Genomic DNA, 14,679 nt, shown 5'->3' with positions numbered 1-14,679 from the left:
GATATTTAGAAGATTCAAACAAGTTTTTCAAAAAAAATGGGACCAATAATATATATAGATTATAAAAGGGAAAAAAACTTTACATAGAATTCTTTGCAGACCCACATTAAGCCATCAACAGCAGCAGCATAAGTCACCCACCATTAAGCAACACACCAAATCGTGTCTATCAACCTTTGAAACAAAAGAAGACTCATCCCAAGACAACTGGTACCCAAGCAAAATACAAGCCTCAATCAAAGCTTCATATGAGCAGCCCCTAGGAGCGTGTTTTTACAAGACCTCACCCTTCACCTCCCCTTTCTGAAACCATATTTTAATTGTTGGTCTGGTCCCCGCTGTATTCAAAGATGTAGCTTGCTTGTTTGACCTTCTTATACCATCTCTTTGTTCTAGGTCTATACCAGGTTGTCTTAGTCTTCACCCCTTGCTTTCTGAAACCCTGCAAATCAATACACCAGACAATTAGGCACAGCCCAGTATGTCTACAACAAACTGACCCCCCATGGAGAAGGCTCAGATGATAGCAAACTGTAGAGATTGAATCAACTGAAACAACTCAGCTCCACTCATTTTGTTAACCAAGCATATAGACCAGCACATACATATATATTTATGCATCAATCCACTAATATATCAATCCCTGTATCACAAGCTTTATGAAACACAATGCAGTTTCTGGAATTCCATATTTCCCATAAACAACAACACCTAATAATATTAAAGATCATATCAACATGTTCATCATTACCTATCCATCTGCCAAACAGCCAGTCCCCCCATTGACCATGCACCCCTAAACAGCTCTGGGGACCTATTTCCCAATCTTAACCCAAGCTCCTCTAATAGCACGGCAATCCCAAAATGTATGTTTCCCATCTGCTAAGGCAATCCTGCATCTGGGGCAGCATCCACTTATGAAGTTCCTTTGAACCAATTTAGAGCCAATGGGCAAATCTCCCATATATACTTCACCTCTATAGATTTAGGGGTTTCAATTGCTCTATTCCATACAAACATTGTTGCCTTGCTTATTTCCGGCTTCATCCTCTATAGATTTAGGGGTTTCAATTGCTCTATTCCATACAATACAAACATTGTTGCCTTGGTGAATACTAAGTACTTGCAGTATGTTGAAAGATTTTGCATTTGGTAGAAACTCATGGGTGGCAGTAGTGATGTATTCAATATGTTGTTTGCTAAGGACAAACTTGATGGGACTAACTACCCATTGTGTTCCTATATGATGAGGCATGTATTGGTTGCTAAAGGTCTTTGGAATGTAGTCAATGGTGGTGAAACTTATCCTGTTTCACAAGTCCTAGTGTAACCAGGTCCTGTAGGTACATCTAAAGTAGAATCTGATACAAATGTGGCTCCTCCACATGCACCACCAGTACCTCCCACTGTTGCTCAAATAAGATGGGATGGAAGAGATGCACAGGCACATGCATTACTTGCACTTTCTGTGAAGCATTATTCCTCATATTTGGTCATGTAAGACTTCAAAACAGGTATGGGTTGCACTTGCTACATTATACCAGGTGCGCAATGAAACATGTGTTGTATATTTGTGCAAACAATTGGAGTCTGAGCACATGAATGAGGGAGACTTAATGAATAGCTTCTTGACCAAGATCAAAGATTTTAAGGAGTAACTTGCTAGTGTGGATGAGATATATCTTGATAGTACATTGGTGCCCACAATTCTCAATGCATTGCCGAATTTTTATCAGAGTTTTGCCTCTACCCTTAGACCCATGATGAAGGGAAATCCAAATGCCCTTACATTTGATGTGAGCTAGTTTCAATACTCTTACAGAGAAGAGAAGTCTAGGCAAAATAGATCTGTTATGCGAGTTAGTGACCAAGCTTTTGTTGCCAATCAGAAAGGCAAAGGTAAAGCTTCTTCGCATGGTGGCTATAAGCCAAAATCAGAATCCTCAGGTAAGGATGCAAAGAAAGAAGGTGATAAGCCTAAAAAGAAGGGCAAGCGTCACTATTGCAAGAAACCAGGGCACTACATAAATGAGTGCAAGAAAATGCTAGAGAAGGAGAAAAAGAAAGAATCGGGCATGGTTGTGGGCTGATGCATCTGCACCAAGTGCAGAGAAGAAGGAATCTGTAAGTTTTTCTCAAGATGATTGGGCATGGACTGTACATTGCAGTTAGGACCCTTCTGTTCATGATGTATGCATATCAGTGGTAGAATCGGATGCTTGGTACTTTGACAGTGGTGCTAGTAAAGCACATTACTTTACAAGAAAATTTGGTCTCATCTCTAGAATCTATCCCAAGTGCAGGAACCGTTCACATGTGCAAATGGTTCATCATATCTTGTCAAAGGAGTTGGTAGAGTTGTGCCCACTGTTGCAAATGGGAGTGCATTTACTCTTTCTAAAGTTTTATATATGCCAGACATTAAGAAGAACTTGCTGTCAATTTCACCTTAGCCTTGTCAGGCTTAACAGTGAAATTTGTGGATGACACATGTATAGTTTAGGACAAAAATGATGACTATTCTATCATTGCCTCAGGTACCTTGTTTCATGGCCTATACAAGATAGATGTATTTGAGAAGTTGCAGCATGATGCTTACTCAGTCTCTATGACTCGTTCTACGAGTGATGCAGAATTATGGCATGCACGATTTGCCCATCTGAATTATAGCAGGTTGTTATGCCTTCAAAGGCATGATATGGTGTCTGAGTTGCCAACTCTTGCGACCCCTACCAAACATGTATGTGAGGGGTGTATTCTTGGTAAAATGCATCGGGCATCATTTCCAATGGATCTGTGAGAGTTGTTAATAAATTACAACTTATGCATAGTGATTATGTGGTCCTATGAGGACACCATCTATTGGGGGATATCTCTACTTCGTCACTTTTACTGGTGATTACTCCAGATATAGCTGGGTGTATCCATTAAAGCAGAAGTCAGAGGTTTTTATGTGCTTTAGGCACTTTGTATCCATGGCTAAAAATACATGTGAATGTAAAGTTGACACCCTTCATTCAGATCGATTGGGGGAGTATATGACCAAGGAATTTCATGCATATATGGCTGAAAGAGACATAAGGCATCAATGTACAGTGCCATACACACCTCATCAAAATGGTGTGGTTGAGAGGAAGAACAGGTCTCTCATGGAGATGGCACAATGTATGGTGAAAGCCCAAGATTCACCTCATGGTTTTTGGTTAGAGGCAACTATGTGCACAAACTATGTGTTAAACAAATGCCCTACTAAGGCCTTATAATCTAAAACTCCTTATGGAGCTTGGTATGGCAGAAAGCTTTCTGTGGCTCATTTGCGTGTTTTTGGTTGTCTTGCTTATGCTGCTTATGCTCTTGTGCCTAAGCAACAACGCAATAAGGTTGATGATACGGCAGTTAAATGCATATTTATGGGATACAGTTCAGAAAGTAAGGGATATAGACTCTACCATCTGGCCTCAAAGTGGTTTTGGTATGTATAGATGCTGTTTTTGTCCAAAACTCAGTTCATCCCATGCTTTTATGCAAAAAACAACAGAATGTATGCTCACAGGACATGTTTGATTCGTTCCTACCTTTGTTGTTTAATGGAGGGCAGTCATATAAAGAGCAATTGAATGTTGAACCAAGTGCTAAAGTTCAACCTTTTGCAGGTGCAAAATCAGCCTGCAAATCAGCCTTTTGATGAGGCAATTATTGAGGATGTAGTGGAGAGCAGCCATAAAAGAATCTAGGCGTATGCCAAAATGGCTTGTGTAGACATTGAGGGAAGTTGGCAGCTCCTTTACCGAGCAGAACTCGTGCAGGTTCTCATCATGCAGATTATTCTCATGTGGATCATGTTCTCATTTCTACTTTATGTAATGAGGAGGAACCAATTTCCTTTGAGGAAGCACAGGATGATGATCATTGGATGCATGCTATGCAAGATGAGTATAACTCTATACTCAAGAATGACACCTGGTATTTGATAGATCTACTTCATGGGGTAAGGCCATTGGTACTAAGTGGGTTTACAAGTTAAAACGCAAAGGAGATAGTATCATTGATCACTACAAGGCTAGACTTGTTGCAAGGGGGTATGCCCAGCAAAAGGGCATTGATTATGATGAGACCTTTGCACTCACATCTTGCATGACTACCATTAGGTGTCTCATTGCTTTGGCAGCACATCTTGCATGACTACCATGACTACCATTAGGTGTCTCATTGCTTTGGCAGCACATCATGGGTGGAATGTACATCAGTTGGACATTAAGATTGCATTCTTGAATGGTGATTTACATGAGGAGGTGTATGTATTGCAACCTCCTGGTTTTGTTGTAAAAGGAGAAAAGTTTAAAGTATGCAGGTTGAAAAAGGCTCTTTATGGCCTTAAGCAGGCTGCTCTTAGAGTATGGCATCAGAAGATTCATACATACTTGGTTGTAAATGATTTTTGTAACAGTCCAACAGAGAGTACCCTCTATGTGAAGAGGAGTAAGGACACATTTTTGATCATCGTTCTATACGTTGATGACATGCTTCTCATAGGAGACGATATAGATTAGATTTCAGCCTTTAAGGCTGATTTGTAGTCATCGTTTGACATGTCAGATTTGTAGCCATTGCATTACTATTTGGGGATTCAGTTTATGCAGCGCAATGATGGCATTGTTATGCCACAGTCTAAATATATACAAAAGCTATTGAAGAGGTTTAATCTTGAAGACTGTAAACCTATGGCTACACCTATGGAGACCGGTACTCAACTTAGTCTTCAAGATGTAGGAGACTCTTTTGATGCTAGTTTGTATCAACACGCTATTGGATCCCTTCTTTATGTATGCAACACAAGGCTAGATATACAGTATGTGGTCTCATAGTTCAGCAGATTTATGCATAGCCCAAGTACGAAGCATTGGCAGGCTGTTAAGCGGGTTTTTCATTATTTACAGGGCACTCAATATTTTGGATTGTTTATCCAAAAGGGGGTGAGTCATAGCTGCATCCTTTTAGTGATTCAGATTGGGTTGGATGTTATGACACACGAGTGTCCACTTGTGGGTTTTGCTTCGCCTTGGTGATTCATGTATATCATGGCTCAGCAAGAAGCAGCCTACAGTGGCCACTTCCAGCTATGAAGCTGAGTACAGGAGGGCAGCTTTTACAACTATAGTTGAGTGTGTGTGGCTCAGACGTCTTATGGTTGATTTGGGTGGTGTTGGACAGTCATCTAGCACTATGATTTTCACTGACAGCCAAAGCGCATTAGCAATTGCAAGGAACCCAATGTTTCATGCTCGCACTAAGCACATTGAGGTGCATTACCACTATGTTAAGGAAAGACTCTGCAAAACAGAGATCAGCTTGGTCTATGTGCCTACACATGACAACATGGCAGATTTATTCACGAAGGCTCTTTCTTGTGAAAAGTTTGAAGCTTTTCATAAAGCTTTGGACTTACTGCCTTTTCAGGATTGATCGGCCATACCTTGTACATGTTCACATCATCACTCCAAGGGGGATTTGTAGCATTATATGGTAGTGATGTGTGTGAACACACTTAAGACCGTCGGGACACTTTTTCACTCACTAGGAGGTTTTTTCCCCGGTGTGTATGTACACCCTCTTATCTACTCATTTTGGGGTGTGTACTTATCTTTTGTATTTGGCACACATTTGTTCATTCTAATCTAGTGAGTTTGTGTGCTCTCAAGCTTCTCTATCTTGTGTGTGCGCATTGTTGCAACCGTGACCCTAATTCCAACCCTATACACACTCTCTATATATTTTAAAAAGCATGCATGTCATTAATGCCAAAATATACCCATCCACTTCATCTATAACAAACCATCACACATTGCGATGAAAGCTTTATTTAGAAATTCTCACATTTAGATGAAAGTCTTGTATGCATGAGTGTATGTTGAGATAACAGTCTAGGTCTAAGAGTCTATGCATGAACTTGTGAAGGATGTTTGTTTAAAGATGTGTATGATCCCTCCCTATAAGTTGCCCTATAGGTAAGTTGAAATTCTCCCATTTGTCATGTATAAATCTAGATAGAGAAAATTAACCTAGAAAGAAAAATTATTTGAATGGAAAGTTTGTTTTTGATTCCAAACACTCAAAGGGGCAAACAGGTCACAAATCTAATGTTTAATGAATGAGGTTTTTAAAGTTTGAGCTTATAATAGGGACTATCTAGTAGGTGCAATGATCTAAATTGTATGCTTTGGATCATTTTGAGGTCTGGTAATCTATTAAGATATGTCATCCAATTATTCTACAAATTTTGGAAGAATTTGATGAGTAGAATCCTTCATTTGCATAGTAAGGAAGTAGAGAGAGAAATTTACACTTTAAAATTTTATCTAAATATAAATTTTTTATTTAATCTCGAGAACGCATATGTGAAGGGAGCTCTGTTTAGACCCCAAATAAGAGATATTTTTTAAGGTACAAGTTGGGACACGAACCATGAAGTTAGGCTTGTCGGGTGGGAATCTTTAAAAATAATCTAGAGTCATGTAATATCTCAAAATTCATCACTAGAATATTTTAAGAACTTTTATAAGTCTAGAATGTGAAGAAAATCCCCGTAATACTGACCTGAGTGAAAGAGGGGTCATATTAGAGCTTTTTTATAAAAAAGGGCCGAAGTGAACTATAGTTATATAGGGGGCCCAACCTTGAGGAGGAAACCTAAAGGTTGACTCAGTTTCCAAAGGATTATAATCCTAGACCCTAACTTATAGGCTAGTTACCCCCATTTTAAGCCAACAAGGAATTTCACCACCATGGTGAAGGCATGTGGTAGTATCTACTCCAAATAGGTGCCTTACAGCATTTGAGAGGTTTCTATGATCGGCCTAGACCCCCACAATAAATAACAGGGCGTACTATCAAGGAGAATGGAATCTTAAGGACACCATCACCTTTTACCTTAAAAAGTTAGTTTATATTAAATAAGGAATTTAAGCTGGATCTTGTACTTCATACCTAAGTATATTAGACCCTAAGGAAGCAAGAAAAATACTACGAACCAAGGTTGGGAAGGAGCACCATGAATGTACAAGGTTTGAAGAACTTAGTATAAAAATTTGAGTATTTAACCATTGTAAACTAGAAGGGAACTATTTGAGAACATTGTTGCACTTGAACTTTTGAGAACCTTATTGTACTTAAACCAATTGTAGGAGGATTCTAAAAAAAAGGTCACATTCTTGAAAAACGTTTGTTAGGAGTGAATACCCCCATGTGAAGGGTGTAGAAAGCCCATGTGAAATATTAAAGGAGATGGTGACTACTAGGCATTAGCCTATAGTAGGCTTAGGACCTTCGGTCTCATAACCCAATTTAGCATTGTACAAGGACTTGCAATAGGGGCCAATTATTCTTCATCTAACTTCAAGTCAATGGAAGGATCCCTACTCCCAATTATTCTCCATCTAACTTCAAGTCAATGGAAGGATCCCTAGTCCCAAGAAGTGAGAACCTAACTAGGCCTCAGGAGTCTAGCCAACTAGCTAGCTAGTCAGAGGTTCAGCCGCGCAAACAACCGCTACCTTTGAACCAAATCTTACTACATACATACCACATGGTAAAGGAGTTGAGGTAAACTCTAGAGAGACACATGATAAAGGAGTTGAGGTAAACTCTAGAGAGACACATGGTGTAGTCTCATTGTTCCAAGCAAAGAGCATTCACATTGATATCCTTGTCCATACAGCTCCTATTGCAATTGTGAGCATCGAACCGCCCCGCATAAGTGCTTATGCCTGATGGTAGAACATTAGAAGAAGTGCAGGCAATAAAGGCAATAATCTAGGCTACTAGAGAAAAGGAAGAAGAGACTTTACAATTGGCATAGCAATGATTAGCAGCCTAAATAGCTCACTATGCCCCAAACAACTCAGTATACCCAAAATGAGTCCCAATCCAGGATTGTGCAAGTAGTGCTTGATAGTCTCAACCTAGGCAATAACATTACGTCTACCTTGTGGAAAGAGCTAGGCTTGCAAATCTTGGATCAACGTCTTCTCACAAATGATCAGGAGTATGACACATCAACAGAGACTCTTGTGAACTATAGCCCAAGCTTATGGTGTTGTTTGGGAAGGGATTTTCCAATCAATATCTAGGGCCACAACAACAGAGGAGGAAAAATTGCAAGGCATCTATACGAAGATTACATACATAGGATCATTGAACATGAAATAATTCAAAAACCTATGGCACAAGTTAGGATGTCCAAAGCAAGAATGCCCACAATGAGCAAAATGGTAACACCTCTTATGAGCCAGTGGATCCTACTTTTATAGTATCACCCGACTACATGATGGACTAAGCCCCGACTCTGCTACTATTGTTCCTCTAGGTTACACAAGACTCCAAGAATCTACTAGCATAGATTTCACATTCCAAGATCATAGTAGAGGGGTACCCACCCAAGATGTTGTTAGCACAATTCCATACTTTAGCTTCACAGTTGCACAAAGCTGAAAAAGAAGAAGACGAGTTAGTGAGAGATTTTATTAGTTGTCTCTTAGGCATTTGAACTCTTCCTATGCTCTACACGAGCGTTTCTCTAACAATCAATTGCTTGATCGATTTATCCATGGGATTAAATGTCAAATGATGCAAGTTCACACCATCTGCTGGGAACTCCTCCAACACCTACTGGACTGAAGCTATTAGCATAGCATGCTACCTCATGAACAAATCCCCAATTGAAGCACTCTAGGGCATCAACCCATATGAAGCTCTTCATGGACTCAAGCCTCGGGTACATCATCTCAAAATATTTGGTTGTTTAGCTTTTTCTTATATTCTAGATGCAAATAGGAAGAAGCTCGATGACAAGTCAAGGAAGTTTGTGTTTGTTGGATATAGTAGTGAGCATAAGGCTTACAAACTCTATGATCCAATAAAAAAGGGAACATTTGTGTCAAAGGATGTGATCTTTGGTCCGGCAGTTGGCATCCATTAGATCCAGACACCCCTTCTTCATCAACTACTCTCAAAGGAGAGATAGCACCTTTGGAAGACTCCATTGAATAATTGGAGGAAGAAGATGATGCCCACCAAGCAGTCCTTAGGATGTCTACCAGAGATAGAAGGAAACCCCAAAGGATAACATATCACAGAGGTAACAATTCAGACTTTGAACAAACAAATTATGCTCTCTTAACATCACTGATGCAACATGATGAACCCCTCTTCTATGAGGATGCCTATGATAAGAAAGAATGGACATATGCAATGGACAAAGAGATGATTGCATTGCACAAGAATCACACTTGGGATCTTTGTGAGCTACAAATGGATATACAAACTGAAGTACAAAAAGGAAGGGAAGGTAGAAAAGTACAAAGAAAGACTTGTGGCTAAAGGTTTTGCTTAATGGGGTTGATTATGAAGAGGCCTATGCACTAGTAGCCAAGATGAATTCCATCAGGTTAGTCCTTTCTCTAGCCTCTCTTCATAAGTGGAAATTGTGGCAAATGGATGTCAACAATGCCTTCCTCAATGGCCAGCTTGAGGAAGAAGTCTACGTGTAGTAGCCTATAGGATATGTCAAAGCAGGAACATAACATCTTGTTTGTAAGATACAGAAGAGATTGTATGGTATGAAACAAGCTCCAAGAGCATTGTATGGTAGAATTGATGAGCATCTCAAATCTCAAGCTTTCTAGAAGAGTAATGCAGTTATACTCTCCAGGATATGTCAAAGCAGGAACATAGCATCTTGTTTGCAAGTTGCAGAAGAGCTTGTATGGTCTAAAAAAGCTCCAAGAGCCTTGTATGATTGATGAGCATCTCAAATCTCAAGGTTTCCAGAAGAGTAATGCAGTTATACTCTCTGCCTACATAGTGAAAGGGAAGGACATTGTTCTTGTTCATCTATATGTCGATGATCTGATTTTGATAGGAAGCAGTGAAGCCATGATTTTGATAGTAAGTAGTGAAGCCATGGTTGCAGCTATCAAATCCAAACTCTTAGCAGCTGAGTTTGAAATGAAAGATCTTAGATCCATGCACTATATCCTTGGGATTAAAGTATGGAGACTTGCAAGCCAGTGTCTACACCAATGGAATCCACTCTGAAGCTGACAAAGGATGAAACAAGACATCCTTCTAATACTACTTTGTACATGCAACTCATTAGTTCTCTCATTTACTTGACTATTGATAGGCTTGATCTCTATTTTACAGTAAATAGTCTTTCTCAGTTTATGCTGAACCCCAAATTATTTCATTGGACTGTAGCCAAAAGAGTGCTAAGGCACACATCATTGGGGTATCTTTCTCAGTTTATGCTGAACCCCAAATTGTTTTATTGGACTGCAGCCAAAAGAGTGCTAAGATACTTGAAAGGCACACATCATTGGGGTATCTTATATGCAAGTAACATGGATTTAGCAATTCTAACTACATAGCATGTTTGATGGACAGAAGAAGCATTAGTGGGGCAATGCATTCTTTCTTGGTGCATGAGCCATTTCATGGGGTTCTAAGAAGTAGAATATAGTTAGTTTGTCATCCATAGAGGTTGAATATAAAGCCTTAACCACCACAGCTTGTGAAGCTATATGGCTAAAAAGATGTTTGTAGAAGCTTAGTCTTTATGGACTTAATGGTCTTACTTTTATTCTTTGTGATAACACATCAGCTGAAGTCTTAGCTAAGAATCTTGTCATGCATCAAAAGATCAAGCATATTGAAGTTTGAGAAATTTCATCAGGGAGCAGATACACTCAGGTGACATAGTGTTGCAGCATTGTAATACTAACGAGAATGTTACACCTAACTAAATGAGCTGATTGAAGAAACTATTGGAGTCAGTGATGAGATGAAAAATGATGCGATTGGATGAGAATGGATGAAAAAATGATGCGATTGGATGAAAAATGATGCGATTGGATGAGAATGGATGAAGGAGGATGGGAATACATATGATTGGACTTGGATTAAGTAATGTGGATTGATGTGAAATAATGTGGAAAGACGAGAGTTCGTTATAGAAACTGTATTTATGACAAGTTTTTAATAAATGATTGTTTTATGTCAAGAATGCCGGGGAAGCATTTTGACCGTCTTGTGAATAAGGTCGTAGAGACCTAAGTGATAAAGTTGCAACAGCTGATGGAGAGTCAATGGAGGACGTCTTGCGTAGCAAGGTCCGACCGAGGTCTTGACCAGCCTCGGTAAACTTCCGGTATGGTGGATGAGGGACCAAGGAAGCGGCCTATGAGTGAAGCGCTAGGTGACCTGCGAAGGATCCTAGAGGGTGCTGACCATACGGTGCTCAGGCTCTGGGTCGCCAAAGATACCCAGGCGTGCGTTGAGGAAGATATTGGAACGAGTAAGAGTTGTTTTCTGAATTCGGGCATGGATCTGGTTGATTGACCTTGCTGGTCCTCAACGGATGAGTCCATGGCTCTTTTATATGGATATGCTGGTTGATCTTGCTGATCTTCACAGAGTCCATCTGGATTTTTATAAGTGAATATATTTCCGGGTACTATGAGCTAAGAACTATTGAAAAGGCCCCTGAGTGGACAGGTGCTGAGCGTTCTGGTTGCCAAAGATGCCATAGGTGCACCGATGAAGAAATGATTTGGAAATTAGAATTCAACCGGATATTTTGGAGGATTATGATCAGTGATACTATGGTTTCATTAAAAGATTGTTTTAAGGACAGCTGAATCTATGAAACAGGCAATTTCATATTGGGTGTGTAAGTGGTGTGACTATCTTGATTTCTCTAATCCATGCTAGTGATGAGTGGAATTGCTTCTCAAGGAGTTGTAGATCTTGAAGACCTCAAGGGTTACGAGCTCGGCCAATGGAAAGATCCTCATGTTAGTTATGGTTCACCAGGTAATCTTTTTGTTGGGGGGGTTTGGGTGAGCCATAACATTTTCGGCGCTGCTGTCAGGGAATCATCCCTTGGCTTTTTCCATCGCTTTTCTCTAATCTACGCATTGCCCATTGTCTTGATTAGTGGATTTCCATAAAAAAGGTGTGGTTTTGATAGTGATTTGTGTGTGATTTGGTGAAGAATAGCTCTCTTTTTTGTTTTATAAAGAATGTTTTTTTGCTTAATTTTCGTTGTTTTTGTTGTTGTTAATTTGATTTTTAATGTTCCTAGGGCTTGCACATAGAATGTTTTAGTCTTTGTTTGCTTCCATTGCATCAAAAAATGCAATAGAATGCAATTTTTAGTGATTTTTTAGCTCTCTTTAGAGTTAAACATAGGGCTAAAATCATTAATTTTTAATCTGATTTATATGTTTTTTGTTTGATTTGTATGCATTAGAGTGTTAGCAAGTATTAGGAGTAGTTTAATCCTTTAAAAAATTTCATAAAAACTCTTGAAATCGACTAATATTTCTTAATTGACTGGTTCTTATCATTAAGGGGTGATTAATCCAATTCAAGAGGTAAAAAAACTAGAAAATGTGTTTTTCGGGATCAAAATTGATCATGTAAAAGGTCAAAATTAGTGTTTTTGAGTGTTTTGAGAGAGCATCTGGATGCATCAAAACACCTAATTTCATCAATTGAATGAATTTCTCTCTCTTTTGCTTAATTTTACATAAAGAGAAGAGACTAAAATTAAGAGTTTAATTAAATATTTAATTATGGATTAATCTACACATTAGTTGACGATGAAAATAGCTTAGCAATTACATGCCCTATCCAATGTTGTGCTCAATGGTGTGAATTAATTATGATTAGTGGTTAATTTGAGCTCTAACTTAGTTCAAAAGGGAGAAAGATTAGTGGAAAGATTAATATTTGATTAGTTTTTAAGCACTTTTTTCAAGCATTGAATGAAAAGATGCCAATGAGTTGTCAATCTGTCCATTTTGGGAGTCATTTATGAAATGTGTAAGGGGGTGTCATTACAGTGTTCACTTTTTTATTCCCACTTATCTTTTTGGGAAAATGCCCAATTTTAAACTCAAAAAATATTCTCTCCACACAAGGAAACTCGAATTTCCCACTAGACTCCAAAAAAATATAAAAATCCGTGAACTATCTATAGAGTTCACATCGTGAAATAGGTCTAGTTTACGTCGTGAACCAAGCCCACATGCGGGAAAAAATTCCCTGAAACCCTAATTCACGTCGTGTACCGCACCTATTTCACGTTCATGAAATAGGCCTACGAAAAAAATTTAATTAGGTCTGTGAGATCCATTTCATGTTTGTGAAACCCTTTGTTTCACGTCTGTGAACCAAGTCTGTGGGCAAAAAATAAATAAATAATTTAATTACGTTTATGAGATCTATTTCATGTTTGTGAACCAGGTCCGTGGGTAGATAGAAATTTAAAAAAATCATAAAACCCTTTGTTTCATGACCGTGAACCAAGTCCATGGGCAAAAAAAAAAAATCAAGTCCGTCAAATCCATTTCACGTTTGTGAAACCTCCTGTTTCACCTTCGTGAATTAGGTCCGTGGGCAAAAAAAAAAGTTTGGAAAACAACCCTATTTGAAGGCTTGTATCTCCTAAACTGTGATTCTGATGCGCGTGCTAGTGCACATCGGAAAGCCGGCATTGAGCTCTTCAAAATTGGTCTTGAGCGTCCGAGGGCAAAATCTCATTTTGGCCTCCGACCAGCAGCCTCAAAATTTGACTTGAAAATCAAGGCAAAAAATGGGCCTTAAAGCACTAAAAATAGCCCGAAAAAGACCGCGTACCATGTTCAGGCTTCTTTTTGAGTGTCTAAATGACAAAATCATAAAAAAAATCTAAGAGACAAAGTTGTAGTAAACCAAAAATACTACAACTCTCTCATACAAAGTTTTTCCAAATTCCTTTTGGAATACATTAAAAAACGGGCTGCGAAACATAAAAAATCTTTCCGATTTTTTTCCCATCTTGTGAGACAATGATGGAAAATAGGTTTTAAGACCTTCTCTCCATTTAGGATGCTATTGGCATGCACTTTTCCTGGAAAAGTTTATCCTAAGGGTGTTCACATGTGCTTTTGAGACCTAGGCTTCCATCTAGGATAGTAGTGGCACACACTTTTTTCGAGAAAAAAAATCTCTAAGAGGTCTTTCATGTGCGCTTAGCGCCTAAGAAAATAAAGGCAAATAGACACTCATTTGACCCATAGAAGGGTTCGCCAGGACTCCTGAGGTTGTAACGGGCTGTAAAGAAAACCTTTTAAAAAAACATTAAGGAGCAATTGGTAACGTTAAGATATGGTAATAATAGAGGGATTACGTGGGCTCACACCCACACTAAACCCCTGAAATCGAGCCATTGAGATCCATGCCCCAAATGCATCTCCCAATTCCATTTGCCATGAAAACAACAAGCATGTCATCGGGTTTTACATCCCCTGTCACATCAATCCCTCCAAGATTTGGTCCCTTTCCTAGCACCACCAAAAACCCTAGACCTTTAGAAATGCTAGGAACCAACCCTTTGCAACCCCTAAATGCCCAATCCTTGGAGATATTGACAAATCTAGGAAGGGGTCTTTTCCAAGGACTAAATGAGGTCCTAACCACATTAGCACCCACACATGACCTCACTGACTCATCTAACAACACGGACGCACTGATTTCCAAAAGCATGGACAAGTACGATGGAACGACTGATCTTGTTCAATTCATGCAAATGTTTGAACAAAGATGTAAAGCCTTTGGAAATCCAAACTTCCTCACCAA

The sequence above is a fragment of the Cibotium barometz genome, chromosome 25 (assembly GCF_041138505.1).
Source record: "Cibotium barometz isolate CiBa-2024 chromosome 25, ASM4113850v1, whole genome shotgun sequence".
NCBI lineage: Eukaryota > Viridiplantae > Streptophyta > Polypodiopsida > Cyatheales > Cibotiaceae > Cibotium > Cibotium barometz.
The sequence above is the reverse complement of the archived record's forward strand: the minus strand, read 5'-3'. Positions refer to the sequence as shown.